Raw genomic sequence first — 18,079 nt, 5'->3', positions numbered from 1 at the left:
TAAGGCAGAAGAGAGAATGCATCAAAATTGGATATCATGTATATAACTTTCAACTTCCACACATAACCCCCAAGGTATTTTGGAATATATTTTAGTGGCTATGTGTACCATCAAACCCATGTGCCATAATTTGAATACTTCTTTCTGAGCATTTGAGCTAGTTCCAATTTTTCTCTTTTAAGATTTGTGAGTATTCTTACATTTAGTTATTTCACATGAAGCACAGCACTTAATACTGAAGAGCAGTAATTGGTGTGAACATAGTACCAACTGAATCCAAATGAACAAAATGGATTCTGTGACTGCTGGCTTTTGATTTGTTTTTTTAAAGTTTTTATTGAATCCAGTTCTGTGTGACAAAGTAGTCTTGACAGGTTCCCAAAAAGACATGTGAATGTAGTCAGTGGTTTTCTTTTTAAAGTCTAGTATTTCTCCTTCTGTTGAATTGCTTATAAATTCTATTAGAAGGTTGAAGGGAGTCTTTTCCCCATAAAAGCAGAAAACTCCCATATGTTTAACCAAATCAAGTTTGTTTCCACAGCTAAATAGCATACCATTTTTTACTCCAATGATTAGGAGCCTGATACAGCTACCTCCATCCTTAAGCCATAAAACTATGCCTCTTCCAGCTGAAATCACATGCAATCTTCAGAGTAAGATTGTGATACAGTTCTGAGTGTTGCAGTTCTCTGGGGCAGGTGACTAACTGCTGGTAGTGATGACAGTAAAATTCCTGGATGTCATCCCTAGAAAGAGCAGTGTGCTGCATGGAGCTATTGCATCCTCTCTCTGGAAGGAGCTGCATGCCTCTGTAGCACTGAAATGGCAGTATATTTATACCTGGGAAACTGGCAGATGTTAAGTACCTGCACACTACCTGTTATCTGTCAGATTAGGGTGTATTATCACAACTCACAGAAGATGCTATTGGCTTCAGGAACTCGTATTTATTTGGCAATTTTTTATTTTTTGGTTTTGCAAGGAAGGGTTTCACTAGTCCAATCTGGCCTACAATTCACTATGTTGATTCAAGGTGGCCTTGAACTCATGGTGATCTTCCTGCCTTTGCCTCCGAATGCTGGAATTGAAGACATGCGCAACCATGCCTGGCTAAGATTTACACTTTTTTTTTTTTTTTAAGTCAGTGAATACAGTCAAGTTTGTACCATAGTTAGCCTCCTCCCTGTCCTCCCCCTCCACATGGACCCTCCTTGTTGGGGTTTATGGGTCGTGCATTGTGGGGTTAGCGTTTAATTTGGGGTAGGAGGAAATGTCTTTGTTGTCATGACCCAACATGTGGCTCTGACATTCTTTCTGCCCCTCTTGCGCAAATTTCCCTGCGCCATGTTGGGTTCATATTAGGTCTGTTTCAGTGATGAGATCTTGGGAGCCTGTGTCTCTGGATATCTGTGTAGGGATTGCTTGTTCTCTGTGTCTATCTCCATCATGATTGTGCTGGTACCCAGTTCAGCAAGAAAACAGCATCCCTGCATGTTTCCCCAATTATTCTTAGTTTCAGTTGGGACCCTTTTGAGGTATGATGGAGTGGTTCTTTCCTTAGGATCTGTGTCTATCTGAAAAAGAAAAGCAGATTCTCCAACGGAGATTAAAGTTAGCACCAAGTAAATGTGATAACCATTATGTTTTAGAGAGAGTTTAATGGAGAGTGGGCACATTGTTGGATATGGTTCTGACTTGTTTCCCAGCTCCAGCTATGTGTTCCATTCCACTGAGCAGATCAGTTAGCCAAATCAAGAGCAGTTGGTTTCCCACTATGGCTGTGCACCACTATTACACTTGTATGAGCATCATGTCAGGTTGTTTGCTGCTAAGTAGGTTAGACCATGCGTTGCTTGGAGAGATATTGGTCATTTTCCCCCAGTCGCTCATGTAGCACCTTCCGGCACTAGACGCAAACTGGGCATTGATTCTCTTCCAGCTTCCAGCCATGATATGTGCCAACAGTGTATGGTGTCTTCATCAGTAGGGTCTTACCACTAACCTATGATGGGTCATCAAGCACTCTGACATAAATCTGCCTTCTTTTGGGAGACCTTATAGGTCTCTGATCAAGAGCTGATTGTGGATGATATCCACCTGCTGGTACCAGGAGTTACAGGTCAGTGCCCAAGAAGAGAAGGAAGAAAAGGATAAGTGATATAAAAGAGAGAGAGAGGGGAGGGGGGCAGAAACAGGAGGAGATAATGATCAGTTTTCATTCTACCTTCTCCAGGGCCTTTTGAATCCAGTTTTCCTTCTAAGGGCCTAGTGAAGGTTCAACCGTTTGGTCTGTCTTTTAGGATGTACTTTTTAACAGTTGTGTTGTAAATGTGTATTAGTACTTTGCTGCTATAAATGGTTTGTCTTTAATTTTATTAAAATCCAATAGATGAGTGTGCCAAACACTGGCTATAACACCCATAAGCCCGCTCCCAACAACACACTGCCTCCAGGAGGCTTTAATTTCCAATTGCCATCAGCTGGGGAGACCAGCATTCAGAATACCTAAGTTTATGAGGGACACCTGAATCAAACCACCACAATTAGCTATTCACTTTTAGTAGGCCTTCTTCTTCAATGATTCTGGTTCACTTGAAGGATTATGAAAGTGCTTTTGCCAGTCATGCATATTCTTTAATTTGCCTTGGGTTCCATTCACTAACTCACCAGATGCTTAGAAACCACCCTGCACCGGAAAAGGTTGGATAAATGTTACTAGCATCCTAATCATCAAAGAAGATGAGATGCTGCCCTGCCTCATCATGCACAGGGAAGACGATGTCAATGAGGAACAGACACAAATCTGCCTAGTTCGCACACACTGGAATAACGTCCACAGCATCATGAAACTTAAGGGACCTCTGGGAGCGACAGTGGCTTTCCTGAGGAAATGAGTTTTAAATTCAGAGCAAGGATAAGTGGTTGGCTACCTGGGTGATAAGCAGGCAGAACATTCCAGACCCAAGAACTAACATTAGACAAATGCCAGAAGTCATGAAACAGTTTGCACCAAAAGTAAAATAATTCACAATATCTAAAGTCCCCCAAACCTGAAGTATGTGAGTAAATTCTCGGTCACTAAGAAAGAACATGCCTGTTTCCATACAGCACTTAGTAAAGGGCCAGAACATTGCTGCTGCTCTCCCCATACTGAGAAACCAGTGAAAGAAAAGCTTTCCATGATTATTTCAGTGAGAGCAAAAGCTCCTCCACATTAGAGAATATTTACACAAAACCCTCAGTAATTTAAGCACCGACCTACTGCACTATTAAGCAGGAAGGGAATCAAATGTATTGACTGAAGTCCCCTGATACTTACCCAGCTTCTATAGTCCTTGGCCTGTGAAAACAGCCTGAAGGCTTTGCCCTCTTAACTCTCTCTAGGGTTGAAACTACACTTGCAGATTGACTTGCCTAAAGAACAAAGGGTCTAAAAGAAAACTCAGATACTTACTGCATTTAAGTGTAAGTTGTGCAAAGAATGGAACATATGGCCTTGGTCACAATTACTCAGCTTTTCCATTGCAGAGTGAAAGTGGCCACAGACAATACATAAACAAATGGACAAATGTATGTTCCAATGAAGCTTTATTAACAAAAACAGTTCAGATTTGGCCCAAAGGCCATCATTTGTGGAACCTCTACTCAACAACCCTACTTCTAGCCACACCTGCCATCTCACTGCATGACCAATGCCAAGTAAGATCTGTATAAAGTTGTCTCATTAAATCTAATCAGTCCATTGATGGTGATGGTGGGGAACAATTCTACTTTATCTTCAGATTTTTAAAGATATTTTATGTATTTATTTATTTAGTGAGAGAGAGAAGGAAGGAGAGAGGAAAGGAAAGAAGAGAGAGAATAGGCACATTAGGGCCTCGAGCCACTGCAAACAAACTCCAAATGCATGTGCCACCTTGTGCATCTGACTTATGTGGGTACTGGGGAATCAAACCTGGATCCTTAGGCTTCACAGGCAAATGCCTTAATTGCTAAGCCATCTCTCCAGCCCTCAGATTTTTTTGTTTTGTTTTGTTTTGTTTTTCGAGGTTAAGGTCTCACTTTAACTCAGGTTGACCTGGAATTCTCTATGTAGTCTCAGGGTGGCCTCCAACTCATGGTGATCCTCCTATCTCTGCCTCCCGAGTGCTGGCATTAAAAGTGTGTGCCATCATGTCCCACTCAGATTTTTTTTTTTTTAACAGAATACTTATATCAAGAAAACAGTAGTTTAGTGCAATGATCTTTATTTCCTTTTGCTTTTTTGAAAAGTGTATATATCCCCTCATGGATTTTTAGATTCTCATCTACAACTTTTCATTAGGAACTTAAATCATTGCAAATGATGGCAGTTCCAGCAGACTGAATGAATGTTTTAAAGTACACCTTTACTTTCACCAGTTTCTTGGTCTCAGGGGAACAGTTTTCCAAACTGCGAACAGTCCCGGTTTAGGAGTGTCGGGCACTGCCAGGCACAGGGTGAAACCTTCAGGAGATGGGCCTGATCTGCCAGGTTCATGGCTAAGGACCCCCAGGCTACAGGAGGCCACTCCCTCTCCAAGCCCAGCACACCTCAACTTAGGCTTTGCCCATTGCCTTGTGACCTTTGGCCAGTTGCCTCGGAAATTCCTTATCAGCCAGCAGCCTTCACCCAGCCCATCCCCCTGGGACCCTCTTCCCGCCACTATGTAGATCACCTGACTCTCTCCCTAGTGCTGGAATGAACGTCCCTAGGCATCCGCTAGCAGCCTTTGAACCCACCAATCCCCTTAGGACCCTCTCCCCGCTCTCAACTGCTTATAAACCCATTTCCCCGACAAATAAAGGAGCTGTTCACAGAAACTGCCATCCAAAAGTGGTTCTTTCGTCCTGGTATTCACGGCTGCTCAAGACCCTGCTCTCCACAGTTGTCTGGATGACGTCAGGAAACCACGGCCCCGAAGATCCAGGGACTCACAAAGGCGGGTGCATCTGGCTGGGGCACAGTGGGAGAGGATAGATCTGAGGCTGCCCAGTGTATAGCCGCCAGGTTGTATTGGTTCTCAAGGGTCACTATTATCACTGATGTCAGTCCTGAGAAGAGGGGCCACTGCTCTGGATCGCATGCATCAGGGAACCCTGCCCAGGTTTTCTGAATGCAACCCCACAAGCAAAGAGTTCAGCAGGCCAGGGAGAGCTAATTAAATGTGTGCTTCCCTTTAGAGATGATCCCCAGAAATTATTGTCGCGCACAGGCCTGAGCAGCTCTCCTCCCTGGCCCACCTCTCCAGGGGTTATTGTGAGACCGAGGTACTTACCTGAAGTCCATGTGCCTGTTTGTGGCTGTGTGCTCTACTGTCCACACGTCTGCACACAAGCCAATCCAAGAAAGAAACAAAGCCAGAGGTCCAGAAAAAGCAGACCTGGACAGGGAAAAGGCTAAACCTGTACCAACATGTTTGGGCAGAGAAATAAAAGAGCTCTAGAGATGTTTGTCAATGTGGCAAATAGAATGAATCTTTTTGGAACATTTATTGGCTTGATTTTTTTGTTTTATTTTTATGTATTTATTTGAAAGTGACAGAGAGGGAAAGTTTGCAGTGGCTGGAGGCCCTGGCGCGCCCATTCTCTCTCACTCTCAAATAAATAAATAAAAATAAACAAAAATGGATTGGGAAACAGAAATAACATGACATCTTCTCAGGACAATTTTAAGAAATAGGACATGGAAGATGATATAGAAATTGCTTTCCTTAAAAGCAGAAATGCCCAGCCAGGCATGGTGGCACACGCTGCCTTTAATTCCAGTACTTGGGAGAAGGCAGAGGTAGAAGGATTGCCTTAAGTTTGAGGCCACCCTGAGACTACATAGTGAATTCCAGGTCAGTCTGGGCTTGAGTGAAAGAAACCCTACCTTGAAAAACCAAAAAAAAAAGAACCAACTAGAAATGCCCAATACCTCAGATTACCTTGGAAAGTCCTCCAATCTGAAGAGCCCTGTTATAGTGGAAATAGTGCTTATTTGAAACTCAAAGGCCTGGACTGTGGTGTGGGTCTTGCCACTGTTTTTATTTTCTTGGGTAAGTGGCTTACTTGTTTGGGATATTTGGGTCAGTGATCTCCAAGATCTCTCATGTATGTGTTCATTAATTAATTGTCCTGATAATGATGGGACATCTGCCAAGTTCCAAGCACTGGATGGGGCTCCTGGGATTGAAAAGATGCCCTGCAGGAACTCCAGTCCAGCTGCGCTGACCAGATGCACATGTGGATCCTGCGGAAGAAATTATACTCAGTCCTCATGTCATTCCAATATCCAGTCAGATCTTTACATACACAGGAAACCTGTTTATTATTATCTAAGTCTTGGTAGACTCTATGTAAATATAAGTACACAAAATATTCTTGGCATGGTTTTAATAAATACTGAAATTTCTAGGAATGTAGCCACTATGCAAAACCAGAGGAGATTAGATTTTTTTTTTCTGAATATTAATCTGGAGAAAGCTAACATTTGAGGAAAAAGTAGTAGTAAGCTATACAACTTTGATTTTCTGTAATTTGAAATTCCCAATTTTTAAAAATGTAAATATATGGGCAAATTTGCAGATTTACATTTTCTTAAATATTTGGTGCTAGAACATATTTTTTGCACAAAATCTAATAATAAATGAATTTGTAGCATGATATAAAAATCCATCATGTTCTGCCAAGAGCATCATGATTTCTAAGTGTTTCACTATCTGAACAGGTTTGTGAACCTCAACTCTGGGCAACTGGAAAACATCAAAGCATTTTAAGCCCATTAGCATTTAGAAAGCTCCCTTTCATGCCTTAAAGTAGTCACATAAATTCATTCAACAAACCTTAACTGTGTGCTGCGTGTGTACCAGGGGTGCACTGACCCCAAGGAGAATTTCTGGTGTATATAAAGCCTCCCATCTCCCCCAGGCTTCCTTCTGGGAACCCCCTTTCCACACTCTCAGGTCTGTGGCATGGGGTAGTGGACCAAGTGTGGGTTCCTCTGATGATTCATAACGTGGCCTCAAGAAGTCACTTATGTTCTATTTGTTTATTTTTAAATTTATTTTTATTATTGACATCTTCCATAATTATAGACGATAAACCACGATAATTCCCTCCCCTCTTACTTTCCCCTTCATAACTCCACTCTCCATCATATCCCCTCCCCTTCTCAATCAGTCTTTTATTTTGATGTCATCATCTTTTCTTCCTATTATGATGGTCTTGTGTAGGTAGTGCCAGGCTCTGTGAGGTCATGGATATCCATGCCATTTTGTGTCCTGAAGAGTGCATTATAATGAGTCCTACCTACCTTCCTTTGGTTCTTACAGTCTTTTATGTTCTATTTTATGAACACCTTAAATGAAAGTAAAAATACCTGTCTTCCAAGATTGTTGTAAGGATTAGATGTGCCTGCCATCTAGTAGATAATTAATCGACGCTACTTCTGATTCCCTTTTCATTTCTCTTTAAAATCGAAACTCAGAACACACCTGCCATCAACCATTTGTGCCAATGTGTTCCTTCAAGGATATTTATAGTTTTAGTTTTATAATTCCTGTGGATAGTTGAAAAATGGATTTATGCTAAAGAAATGTAGAGCAGATGAAATTGCAACCTGGGTTTTGAAGAGATTAAAGTCTGTTCTTTTAAATGTTATTTCTAATCTTGGGGTATACTATGCATTGGAAAGATATTCTTCCATTGCAAAAATCTACGAATATAGTGACATATAAGGAAAAGGGAGCTGGTAACTCAATCTCTTCATAGACAAGGGTACTGTATTCAATGTAGACACCAAGCCAGCAGGCAAGGAAAAGGATGGATAGGCAGGGAACATGCTGGGTCTGCAATACCCTTTAAAACACAGCCCCAGGGCTGGAGAGATGGCTTAGTGGTTAAGCGCTTGCCTGTGAAGCCTAAGTACCTCGGTTCGAGGCTCGATTCCCCAGGACCCACGTTAGCCAGATGCACAAGGGGGCGCACATGTCTGGAGTTCGTTTGCAGTGGCTGGAAGCCCTGGCACGCCCGTTCTCTCATTCTCTCTCTCTCTCCCCCTCCCACTCTGTCTGTCGCTATCAAATAAATAAATAAAAATGAACAACAAAAACCCCCACAGCCCCAAATGAGGACACCATCTGAACTTCCCTTTTCTGGTTTCAAAAATATGAGCTTGCAGGTGGGGGTGGGGGGGGGGAAGCTGAAAAGATGACTTAGTGGTTAAGGCCTTTACTTGCAAGGTGATCTCTAGCACATGGCCACGAAAAGTCTGACGCACAAGGGAGCACATGCATCTGGAGTTCATTTGCAGTAGAAAGAGGCCCTGGCATGCCCATTCACTCTCTCTCTTTTCCCCCTACCTGCAAATAATCATTACAACAACTTAAGCTTGGGCTGGAGAGATGGCTTAGCAGTTAAGACGCATGCCTGCGAAGCCTAAGGACCCTGGTTCTATTCTCCAGGTCCCACATAAGCCAGATGTACACGGTGGCAAATACGTCTGGAGTTTGTTTGCAGTGGCTACAGGCCCTGGTACGCCCATTCTCACTCTCTCCCATCTCTGTCTCTAATAAATAAATAAGATCAAAATATTTAAAAAGAAACAATATAAGCTTGACTATATAGCCCATGATGCTCACATTTTGGATTCACTTTAGGAAACTGCTAGGGAGTCTATTAAAAATTAGATTACTAAACTGGGTGTGGTGGTATTCACCTTTAATCCCAGCACTTGGGAGGTAGAGGCAGGAGGATCACCATGAGTTTAGGGCCACCCTGAGACTACATGGTAAATTCCAGGTCAGCCTGGGCTAGAACAAGACCCTACCTCAAGAAATGGAGGAAAAAAAAAAAAATAGGAGTGGTGGCTAATGCCTTTAATCCCAGCACTCAGGAGGCAGAGATAGTAGGATCCTTGTGAGTTCAAGGCTACCCTGAAACTACAGAGTGAATTCCAGGTCAGCCTAAGTTAGAGTGAGACCCTACCTTGAAAAGCCAAAAATATAAAAATAAATTAAAAAATTACTGACCTAACTAAAGACATCCTTAATCAGAACATCCAAAAGCTGAGCCCCCAATTTAGATGTGAAGAGATTTCTTCATTGATTCTCACCAACTGCCCTTTCATAAATATGGAAGAGAGAATGTACCATTTCAGCTGAGATGAGTAAGAATTTCACTAGGAGTCTACCATTAACCAGTAGATAAGTTGGAGAATGCTTCATAGCTTCTCAGTCCACTAGCTTGTAAGTGTGAAGGTAAGAAAGAGGACTTCATATGTTCTGCGAGTCAGTGATCTGACTCTGTTATCCATGCCCCAGAGTTCTTGAGCCATGGTTGGGACGCTCAGCACAGTTTTCCTTCCTGCTTCTCATACACTAATAGAGAACTGTGCAAGTGCATCCACACAGTCAGGATGGAGTCCTAGTCTGATCAAAGAGAAGTAATGATGTTGGAAATAAAGCAAAAAGCAAAGTGATATCTTGTATCATGCGTTATCCAACATGTTTTTATTCTTTTTGTAAGGAACTGTGCGTCTCTCTCTCTCTCTCTCTCTCTCTCTCTCTCTCACACACACACACACACACACACACACACACACGAACCAAAGTGCCAAGCTGTATTTGATTAGTTCTGGGCAAAAGTATGTTAGGGCATCTGAAAACCACAAGTGGAGACGTCTATTCTGATGGGTCTAATGCTCTGGGTATTTCCTTTCAACTGAATTTGAGGGAAAGTACTTTGATATAATGTACATATGGAAATATTTTACAACATTCTTAAAAAGTTGGATATTTCATTATATATCTATATATATATCTATATATACATACACATATATAAAACATACTTTTTCTCTTCAATATGTGCAAGTATGGTCAGATTGATGCCTTAAAGGCTATTGATATTAATCATTATAAATTAATTATAAATATTAGCATTAATCGATGTCTGGGTTATTTCTAACTCAAAATATTTTTGTTTTGTTCTGTGTTGTTAAATGGAATCCAATGTGTATGTAAGAACCTGGTCGACCCCAGAGATGGTCTTTTTACAAGTCTTCTGGCCATCAGCAGCATCTGCTCAGACAGACTCAAAGTTCTTACCTGTGTACAAGTCATTTCTGGAGGTGAGAAGACACTTTGATTTCCTACCAGCTCAGAGAGGTGTTGATGGGAATGTCAGTGGAATGGCAAGGGCCTTTGGTTGGGAGGCCTTCACCACATTTCATATGTGCGATCAAATTGAAACCTGGGTTTTTGAAGAGATTAATGTCTGTTCTTTGAAATGATATTCCTAATCTTGGGGTACAAAATGCCTTCAAAGATATTCTTCAATAACAAGAATCTATGAAGATAGTGACATATAAGGAAAAGGAACAAGGACAGGAAAGATGACAGAAGGAAATAATGTTCACTCATCAGGTTCTAATCCTGTACATTAACCTAAAAGGTGTTTGTATTCAAAGCTTAACTAGAATAATTCTGTTTTTTTGTAAAATAAAAAAAAAAAAATTCAGTTGCTTCAAGCTTGCCAAACACATTTTTAAAATGTCTTACAAACCTATGGTTTTCAAGGCAAGTAGATATTTTTAAAATTCTGAGTTTGATATTTTATTCATCTGAAAATGATGCTTTCACCAGATTTTTCTTTCATCATTAAAAGGATAAAACATTTGCATTTTAAAGATTTGCTTGAATGCCCTGGGAAGCAGCCTTTCTCATTTATTTTATGTTTAATTGCACTTACTTGATCATAGCATTGAGGCAAATTTCTTTTAAATAAGTTTGCCTTTGAACATAGTTTGCAAATCTCAAGTTATCAAAAATATGTTTTGGCCAGGGTAAAATTGTGCATGACTGCTTCTTAGAAAAGAGAATGCCTGCCCTGCTGTGGTCATAGAAAGGAATTACAGGTGGGAAAGAGCTGAATCACAGCTTTGCAGGTAAGATAAAAAATGTATGCATCATTTACACTTTTTTTCTTTAAAAATAAATGTCTGTATGTATATGTTTATATATATATATATATATATATATATATATATATATATATATATATATATACTTTAATCTAGAGTCTCAATGCTATATAGTATCTTATGGTACCTTTTGCAGTCAGCTTTGCATTGTTGGCAAAAACACCTAACCAAGAACAGCTTGTGGGAAGAAGGAGTTTATTTTGGTTTACAGACTCCAGGGGGAGTTCATGATGGCAGGGGAGACAATGGCATGAGCAGAGGGTGGACATCACTTCCTGGCCAACATTAGATGGATGGCAGCAGCAGGAGAATGTAACAAACTGGCAAGGAGAAGCTGGCTATAACACACATAAGCCTGCCCCTAACAATACACTCTCCCCCCAGAAAGCTCCAATTCCCAAATTGCCACTAGTTAGGGACCTAGCATTCAGAACACCTAAGTTTATGGGGGATACCTGAATCAAACGACCACAGTAACCTATTCTTTATATCTGCATTTTCCTATTATGAAAGTCCAGTTGTCCCTCACACCAGTAGCTTGCTAACATTTGAACATATAGCAGCTGTCAGATGTGGGTTACATAGTCTAAACATGTATGTAGATGCATATAAAGTGAAATTATACATTGTTATCCTTTTAAAATTATTTTTATTTATTTGAGTGAGAGAGAGAGGGAGAGAGAATGGGTTGCCAGGGCCTCCAGCCACTGTAAGCAAAATCCAGACATGTGCCACCTTGTGCATCTGGCTTACATGGATCCTGGGTCTTTGGCTTTGCCAGCTAGCACCTTAACCACTAAGCCATCTCTCCAGCCCTTGTTAACCTTTCCTTAAAATTAAAAGTATTACTGTTTATGTTATATGTATAATAATTTTATAATAACAATTTTCAAGCAGTTCTCTAATGAAATACAGCAGTTACCTTTTTAAAACCCTTAGGTCTGTTCACCAGAAGTTGTTTCATTCCCCACTGGTTTTAGTAACTGAGTCAAATCTTAGACTCATCAGTTACCATAACCTCATACTTGGTCCTGAGAATCATTAATTTTACTGAGGAAATTCTCTGATTAGAGCATTTAAAATGCAGGGACCTATAATCAATCCTAAAAGTAACAGAATTATAGGTCTGTAGATGGCACTAATTGGAGTGGTCAACCAGGGTGACCAAAAAAAAACAAATTTTCATACAAGCAAACAGGCAGCTGGTTTACAGAAGCAGGACCTGACACTTGGCTTGTGCAGTCTATATGATTCAGAACAATTTTTCAAAACATACCTATGAGCCAACATGCATGTGAATCATGTAGTTGGGTCATCCTAACCATGAGCTCTGTTGTACTCTGTTTTAGTCTTAAACTGTCCTTCCCTCTTATACCTCAGGGTTCCCCCAGACACTTCTCTCTTTGGGATTCTTTCAGCTACTGACAAAGATCAGTTCAACTCCTTAGCAGTTAACTCTTTCAGTGGCTTAGTGCATCAGTCCAGCTTTCAGTTTTGCCACTACACTTCCCTCCTCTTCCCAGTCATAATCCCTTACATTCTAACATATAACTTTCCCAACCAGGCACAGTGTACATCGTGTCCATGTTTTTTTGTTTTTTTTTTTTTTGATATCTCATGTTGACTTTCTCAAGCTCCTGCCACGTGTAGACCAGTCAGCTTCTGGAGTGACTAGAGCAGAGCTGTAGTGTCGTTGTTAGAGGCAGGTGTCCTCTGGACCTTGACTCTGGGTCCCTGGTGACCTGTTAGCTGCTACAATTGGCTGAAGATACTGTCCTCTGGACTCTGGTGTGATAGACTTATAGTCCATGGCTGATGGGTGTGGGCCCAATTCCCTGAGGGTATGTGCATCCCCTTGTGCTACAAATTTTAAGGGAGCACCATCAATAGCAGGTGAATCTGGTTTACCTCTGTAACTCCGAGCAAAGAGACACCTTTGAATAACTGGCACCACCCACATCAGCAAGTTCAAACAGCTAGAACTCTAAATTGCTTTTACATGTCAGGATGGGGTCTGAGATCTGTCCTTAGTGATATTTCTCTTTTTATAAGACATATCAAGGAGAGATTGGACTAATACAATCAATAGCTATCAGGTAAACATAACCAGTGAGGACAATTTTTGGAATTGTTTTTATTTACAGGCAGCAGTGGCTGACTAATCAGAAATAGGCAGAGGCAGAAGGCATGAGTTAATGTTAGAGTTTAGTATTGTAAACCAGCATCAGACAGGGGAGCCTATTAATCTGAATCTTTGTTTATATTATAGTTATATTTTGTAGTTATATTTTCTTACTTGGTGATTAAGACCATTTAGGTTGCCAAAATTATTTTGGAGGTCAAGAATGGCTCTGTAGGAGAGACTTTTAGCGACCTGTGAGAGTTCTATGACTCTCAGCATTGTCATCTGCTAGGATAAGTAAAGGCCATGCTGAGCAAATGGTCCTCTCTCTTTTGGGAAGCCTGGAGGACTGATTTTCCTCTGATGTGACTCCTCTTGCAGATACACTGACTTGGAATCCATTTCTGGATCTCCATATCCTCTCTGATAACTTACCAGAGGCTAGAAGTTAGCAAGTGTCCTATCATCTCCTGTGGCCTTTTGACCTGGGAGCAGGAACCAAAATATGGGTTATCCTCTTAACTCCAATGTTTCCAATTGACTTTGGCTTCTACATATGGTTATTAATGAATCAGAGAGAGAGAGAGAGAGAGTATGTGTGTACATATCTGATTAGCAAAAGAGATTTAGTTAAAAAGGTACAGAACATATCTGGTTAGCAAAGCAGATCTAGTTAAGAGAATGACACAATAGTTTAAAATCATTCTGATTAGTATTTAAGTTTAGTTGTCAGGTGACAGTGTAAGCTATATCTGGAACTTAGAAAAGACACACAATCTATCTTTTAAGTATCTGTCAGTTTCAAGTACAGGCAGAACATTTTAGTAGCCCTGAAAACAGTATTTTACCAATTATTTTATCAATAACTTTAAGCCAATTGATTTAACCTAGAAATTATATGTCAGGAAAAGACATATAAAACAAAAACTTGGCATCTGTGTTTGAAAACAACCTTGGCTAGTCTGTATACCTATGCAGGTATCAATTTCTACCCAAACTGGAAGCAGAACAGCAGAGTTTAAGATTATTTTTCTAGAACAGGAAATATGTCTTAAGTATCAATATATCTATAGGCAATGAACTTGAGATACTAGCAATGAGGCAATTACTTAAGTAAAACCTTAACTGTGACTGACTGTACATAGCTTAAGATTAAAGTCAAACCTGGTCCTTGTTGAGCTGAACTAGCCTGATTTTACACATACATCAGAGACATTTTGACAGACACAAAGTAATTGCTTAAGCAAGTACCTTTAACCACTAAACAATTTTATAGCTTAACATAAAGAAATATTTATGACTGTTAGAATATATAAAGCTTAGATAAACTAAATTAACATTGTTTGTATACAATGGGTTTCTCTAAGACATGGGGAGATTCCTCAGTTTTTCTAAGAACAAGATCACACTGACTAAGTCACTTAATATAAGACTTAGCTTATAACCTCAGTGATAGCCATCCAGCAAAACCAACATGAATGAGAAAGGAACCATCTTAAAATTACAGGGTTTTGGCCAGGCATGGTGGTTCACGCCTTTAATCCCAGCACTTGGGATGCACAGGTAGGATCACTCTGAGTTCGAGGCCAGCCTACAACTACAGAGTGAGTTCCAGGTCAGCCTGGGCTACAATGAAACCCCCTACCTCAAAAAGGTAAATAAACAAATATTACCCTAGCCTTTAACTTCTTTATTTTTTATTTATTTAATTTTGGTTTTTGAGATAGGGTCTCACTCTAGCTCAGGCTGATCTGGAACTCACTATGTAGTCTCAGGGTGGCTTCGAACTCATGGTGATCCTCCTACCTCTGATTTCCGAGTGCTGAGATTAAAGGTGTGTGCCACCATGCTAGGCTGCCTTTAACTTTTTTTCAGGAGAAAAAACACAGTAAGAAAAACTTTAGATAATTTTAAAGGTTTTTCAATGATTTGACTGGCCAAAAATAATGTTAAGCAAATGAAATGCAATATCTAAAAGTTTTCATTTTCTTTCATATTCTCTTACTACTGATTGGTTCAGCTGAATAGTTTTGCTTATTGATAGTCAAACATCATGGACTTTGGATAAACCAAATTACAACATTCTGATATCTGGAGAAGTCTGATGATAACAAAAAGTAGAGTCCACATATTTAAGGCACATGAGGTTACAAACAGTTAACTATGAACAAAAGATCTGCTAACAGAATTAAAAATAAATAAGAAATCTATATTATATAGTAACATTTTTGGCTTAAATATGAAGACATGAAAAACTTTACTATTTTTAAAGCTCATCAGGATATCTTTATATAATATTTTCTTTCATTACTTTTTTTTATTTATGAGGAGATTTAGCACTTTAAAAATATATATTTATTTATGAGAGAGAAATAGACAAAGAGAAAGAGAGAATGGGCACACCAGAGCCTCTAGCCACTGCATATGAACTCCAGACACATGTGCCCCCTTGTGCATATGGCTTACGTGGGTCCTGGGGAATCGAACCTGGGTCCTTAGGCTTCGCAGGCAAATGCTGTAACTCCTAAGCCATTTCCCCAGTCCCCAGATTTGGCACTTTTAAAAGCTAAATAAGATGTCCACCCAATCTATATGTCAGTTTCTGAAATTAATTCAGCTATATCTAACATGCCCAAAGAATGGAGGAACTGGACTAAACTGCCATGATCTAATGAAAAGGAGACAGGTCTCATGGAAAAGGGAGGGAATAAGCATGCCAGGGCCACTTGTCACGGCAAACAATCTCCAAATGCATGCTCCACTATGTGCATCTAGCTTTATATGGGGACCGGGGAATCAAACCCAAGCCTTGGAATTACTTTGAGTATAATTTCAGACCTCACACTGAGTATAGTAGACTCACACTGAGTGAGGTAGGGTCTCACTCTGGTTCAGGCTGACCTGGAATTCACTATGGAGTTTCAGGGTGGCCTCGACCTCATGGTGATCCTCCTACCTCTGCCTCCCGAGTGCTGGGATTAAAGGCGTGCACCACCACGCCTGGCTCATCAAACCAAAATTTGATTAGTCTCAATTCCAACTTTCAATTTCCAATTTCCCCAGGGGTGGTCAGAGTGTTCAGGTCACCCAAGGATGACCTATTTGACAGTTGGGAGGTTGAAAGTTTCCTCTGGTGGCCATCCCACATCAAAGATGGCCAGTATAATTCACAGAACTTCCTCAAAGAAAAGGCATCTCCTGTGACACCCAAGTTAGATGCCTGCCGTTGGGAGAAGGAGAAGTTAGTGAGGACACATTGCAATGGGTAGATGCACTAGATGTGGAGCTTGTCTGGCCCATGGCTGAGTTTTCAGATTCTGCAGCTGGTTTCCTAGGAGGATCTAAAAAATGTTAAGTACAAAATAAACACTAAACAAAAAGACAGAGACATGGCCACACAGAAGTTAAACAGACAGGCCGGGGGTTGAGGCAATGTCTTGTCACCACCCAGGATTCGGCAAGTAGTGCTGTGTCCAGCCTTCCACTGAATCCCCCTTACCTCTGGAGGTTTTCAGACCAAATGACTCTCCACTGACAGTGGTGTTGATGTCCTCTGACTGCCACTCCTTTCTGCCCGGGTCCGGAGAATGTCACTGGGGCGAGGAACATCTCTCAGTGGCTGCCCCCTAGAGTCTCCAACCCGCAGTCAGAATAGAGTCCCAAGAAATCAAGACTTTGTGAGACCAGATTCAGGGGTCAATTTAGTGAGAAGAATATAATATCTTGCTGGGGCCTCCAAAGGTAGTGAGTCCCAGACCAAAAATGAACAGAAGAGAACCTGAATAAAAATCAAAAAGGAGAGTCTTGGTCTGGAGAGATGGCTTAGTGGTTAAGGAGTTTGCCTGCATAGCCAAAGGACTCAGGTTCAATGCCTCAGGACCCACATAAGCCATATGCACAAGGGGGTGCATGTGTCTGGAGTTCATTTGCAGTGGCTAGAGTTCTCTTTCTCTCTGTCTCAAATAAATAAATGAAAAAATAAATAATAACTTTTTTTTTTTTTTAAAAAAAAGGAGAGTCTTTATTAAGCTGGCTAGGGTCTGTCCCCTCACAGCAAGGAGGAGAGCAGGTCCATCCTACTTTTACAGTGACTTTTTAAAGGCAAAAACCACATTCCTTTACAATGATATGGAAAAACCCCAGTCAGGCTCTGCCCACATAATTATCTTAGCAAAAGCAAGCAAGCATGTTACAAAAGTACAATTTTTTGTAGTTAGCATCAGGTATGAAGCAGATCCCAAATATCAGGACATCTTGACCTCAGGGTGACAGCAAACACCAGATGCCTTACTGGAACCTGTCCCTATCATTGTAATTAATGCTCTGTGCTAATCTTTAATCTCTCATAGCTCCTTGAGAATGTCAAGATGGCTGAGTGGCCTAAGATGGCTTCCCCTACATCTGTTCACCAGAGGTTGTTTCAGTAACAGAGCAAACAAAATCAGAAAACGTTGGTTCAAAAACATGCTAGTCTGTTCTGGATTTAAATAATAATGAATTTATTTTATATTAGTCTCTCCCCCTTCCCCCCTCTTTGTCTAAAGACTAAGTCTACCACGTGTTCACTTGGATTGTTAAATGTGGCCCAGATAAAAGATGGCTTATCTTGGAGTATTAGGAGTGGAGCAGAAGGAAGTGGGGAAATCACTATAGCCCCAGAGTATAGCTTTTACTTTGGATTCAGTAGGTAATTAAGGAGAGAAATCAGGATGATTTTAAGCTTTTTGGCCTGAGTGATTTTATCACTTACTAACTCAGGAGTGATTGGTGGAGGAAAAGAGTTGAGAGACCAAGTTACTCAAGATATTTTGGCTAGCCACAGTGTTAGCATCAAGGCACCCTTGTGGAGCTGTCCTACTGATTATGTATATTTGGTTTTTCGAAGTAGGATCTCACTTTAGTCCAGGCTGACCTGGAATTCATTATGCAGTCTTAGGCTGGCCTTGAATTCACAGAGATCCTCCTACCTCTGC

At 40.6% G+C, this 18,079-nt stretch overlaps 1 long non-coding RNA gene across 1 annotated transcript; it reads right to left on the bottom strand.

The window, feature by feature from the left end:
- Positions 1-4,379: 4,379 nt before the first annotated feature.
- On the bottom strand, positions 4,380-16,805 carry LOC123458725. Its single transcript, XR_006635758.1, has 4 exons — positions 16,606-16,805; positions 6,073-6,253; positions 5,298-5,402; positions 4,380-4,975 (listed from the first exon to the last, which is right to left on the bottom strand). It is a non-coding gene; the product is annotated as an uncharacterized LOC123458725 (long non-coding RNA).
- Between the last annotated feature and the right edge of the window lie 1,274 nt (positions 16,806-18,079).

Source organism: Jaculus jaculus, chromosome 2, assembly GCF_020740685.1.
Source record: "Jaculus jaculus isolate mJacJac1 chromosome 2, mJacJac1.mat.Y.cur, whole genome shotgun sequence".
NCBI classification, from domain to species: Eukaryota; Metazoa; Chordata; class Mammalia; order Rodentia; family Dipodidae; genus Jaculus; species Jaculus jaculus.
Note: the sequence above shows the minus strand (reverse complement) of the source record. Positions and strands in the feature narration are given on the sequence as shown.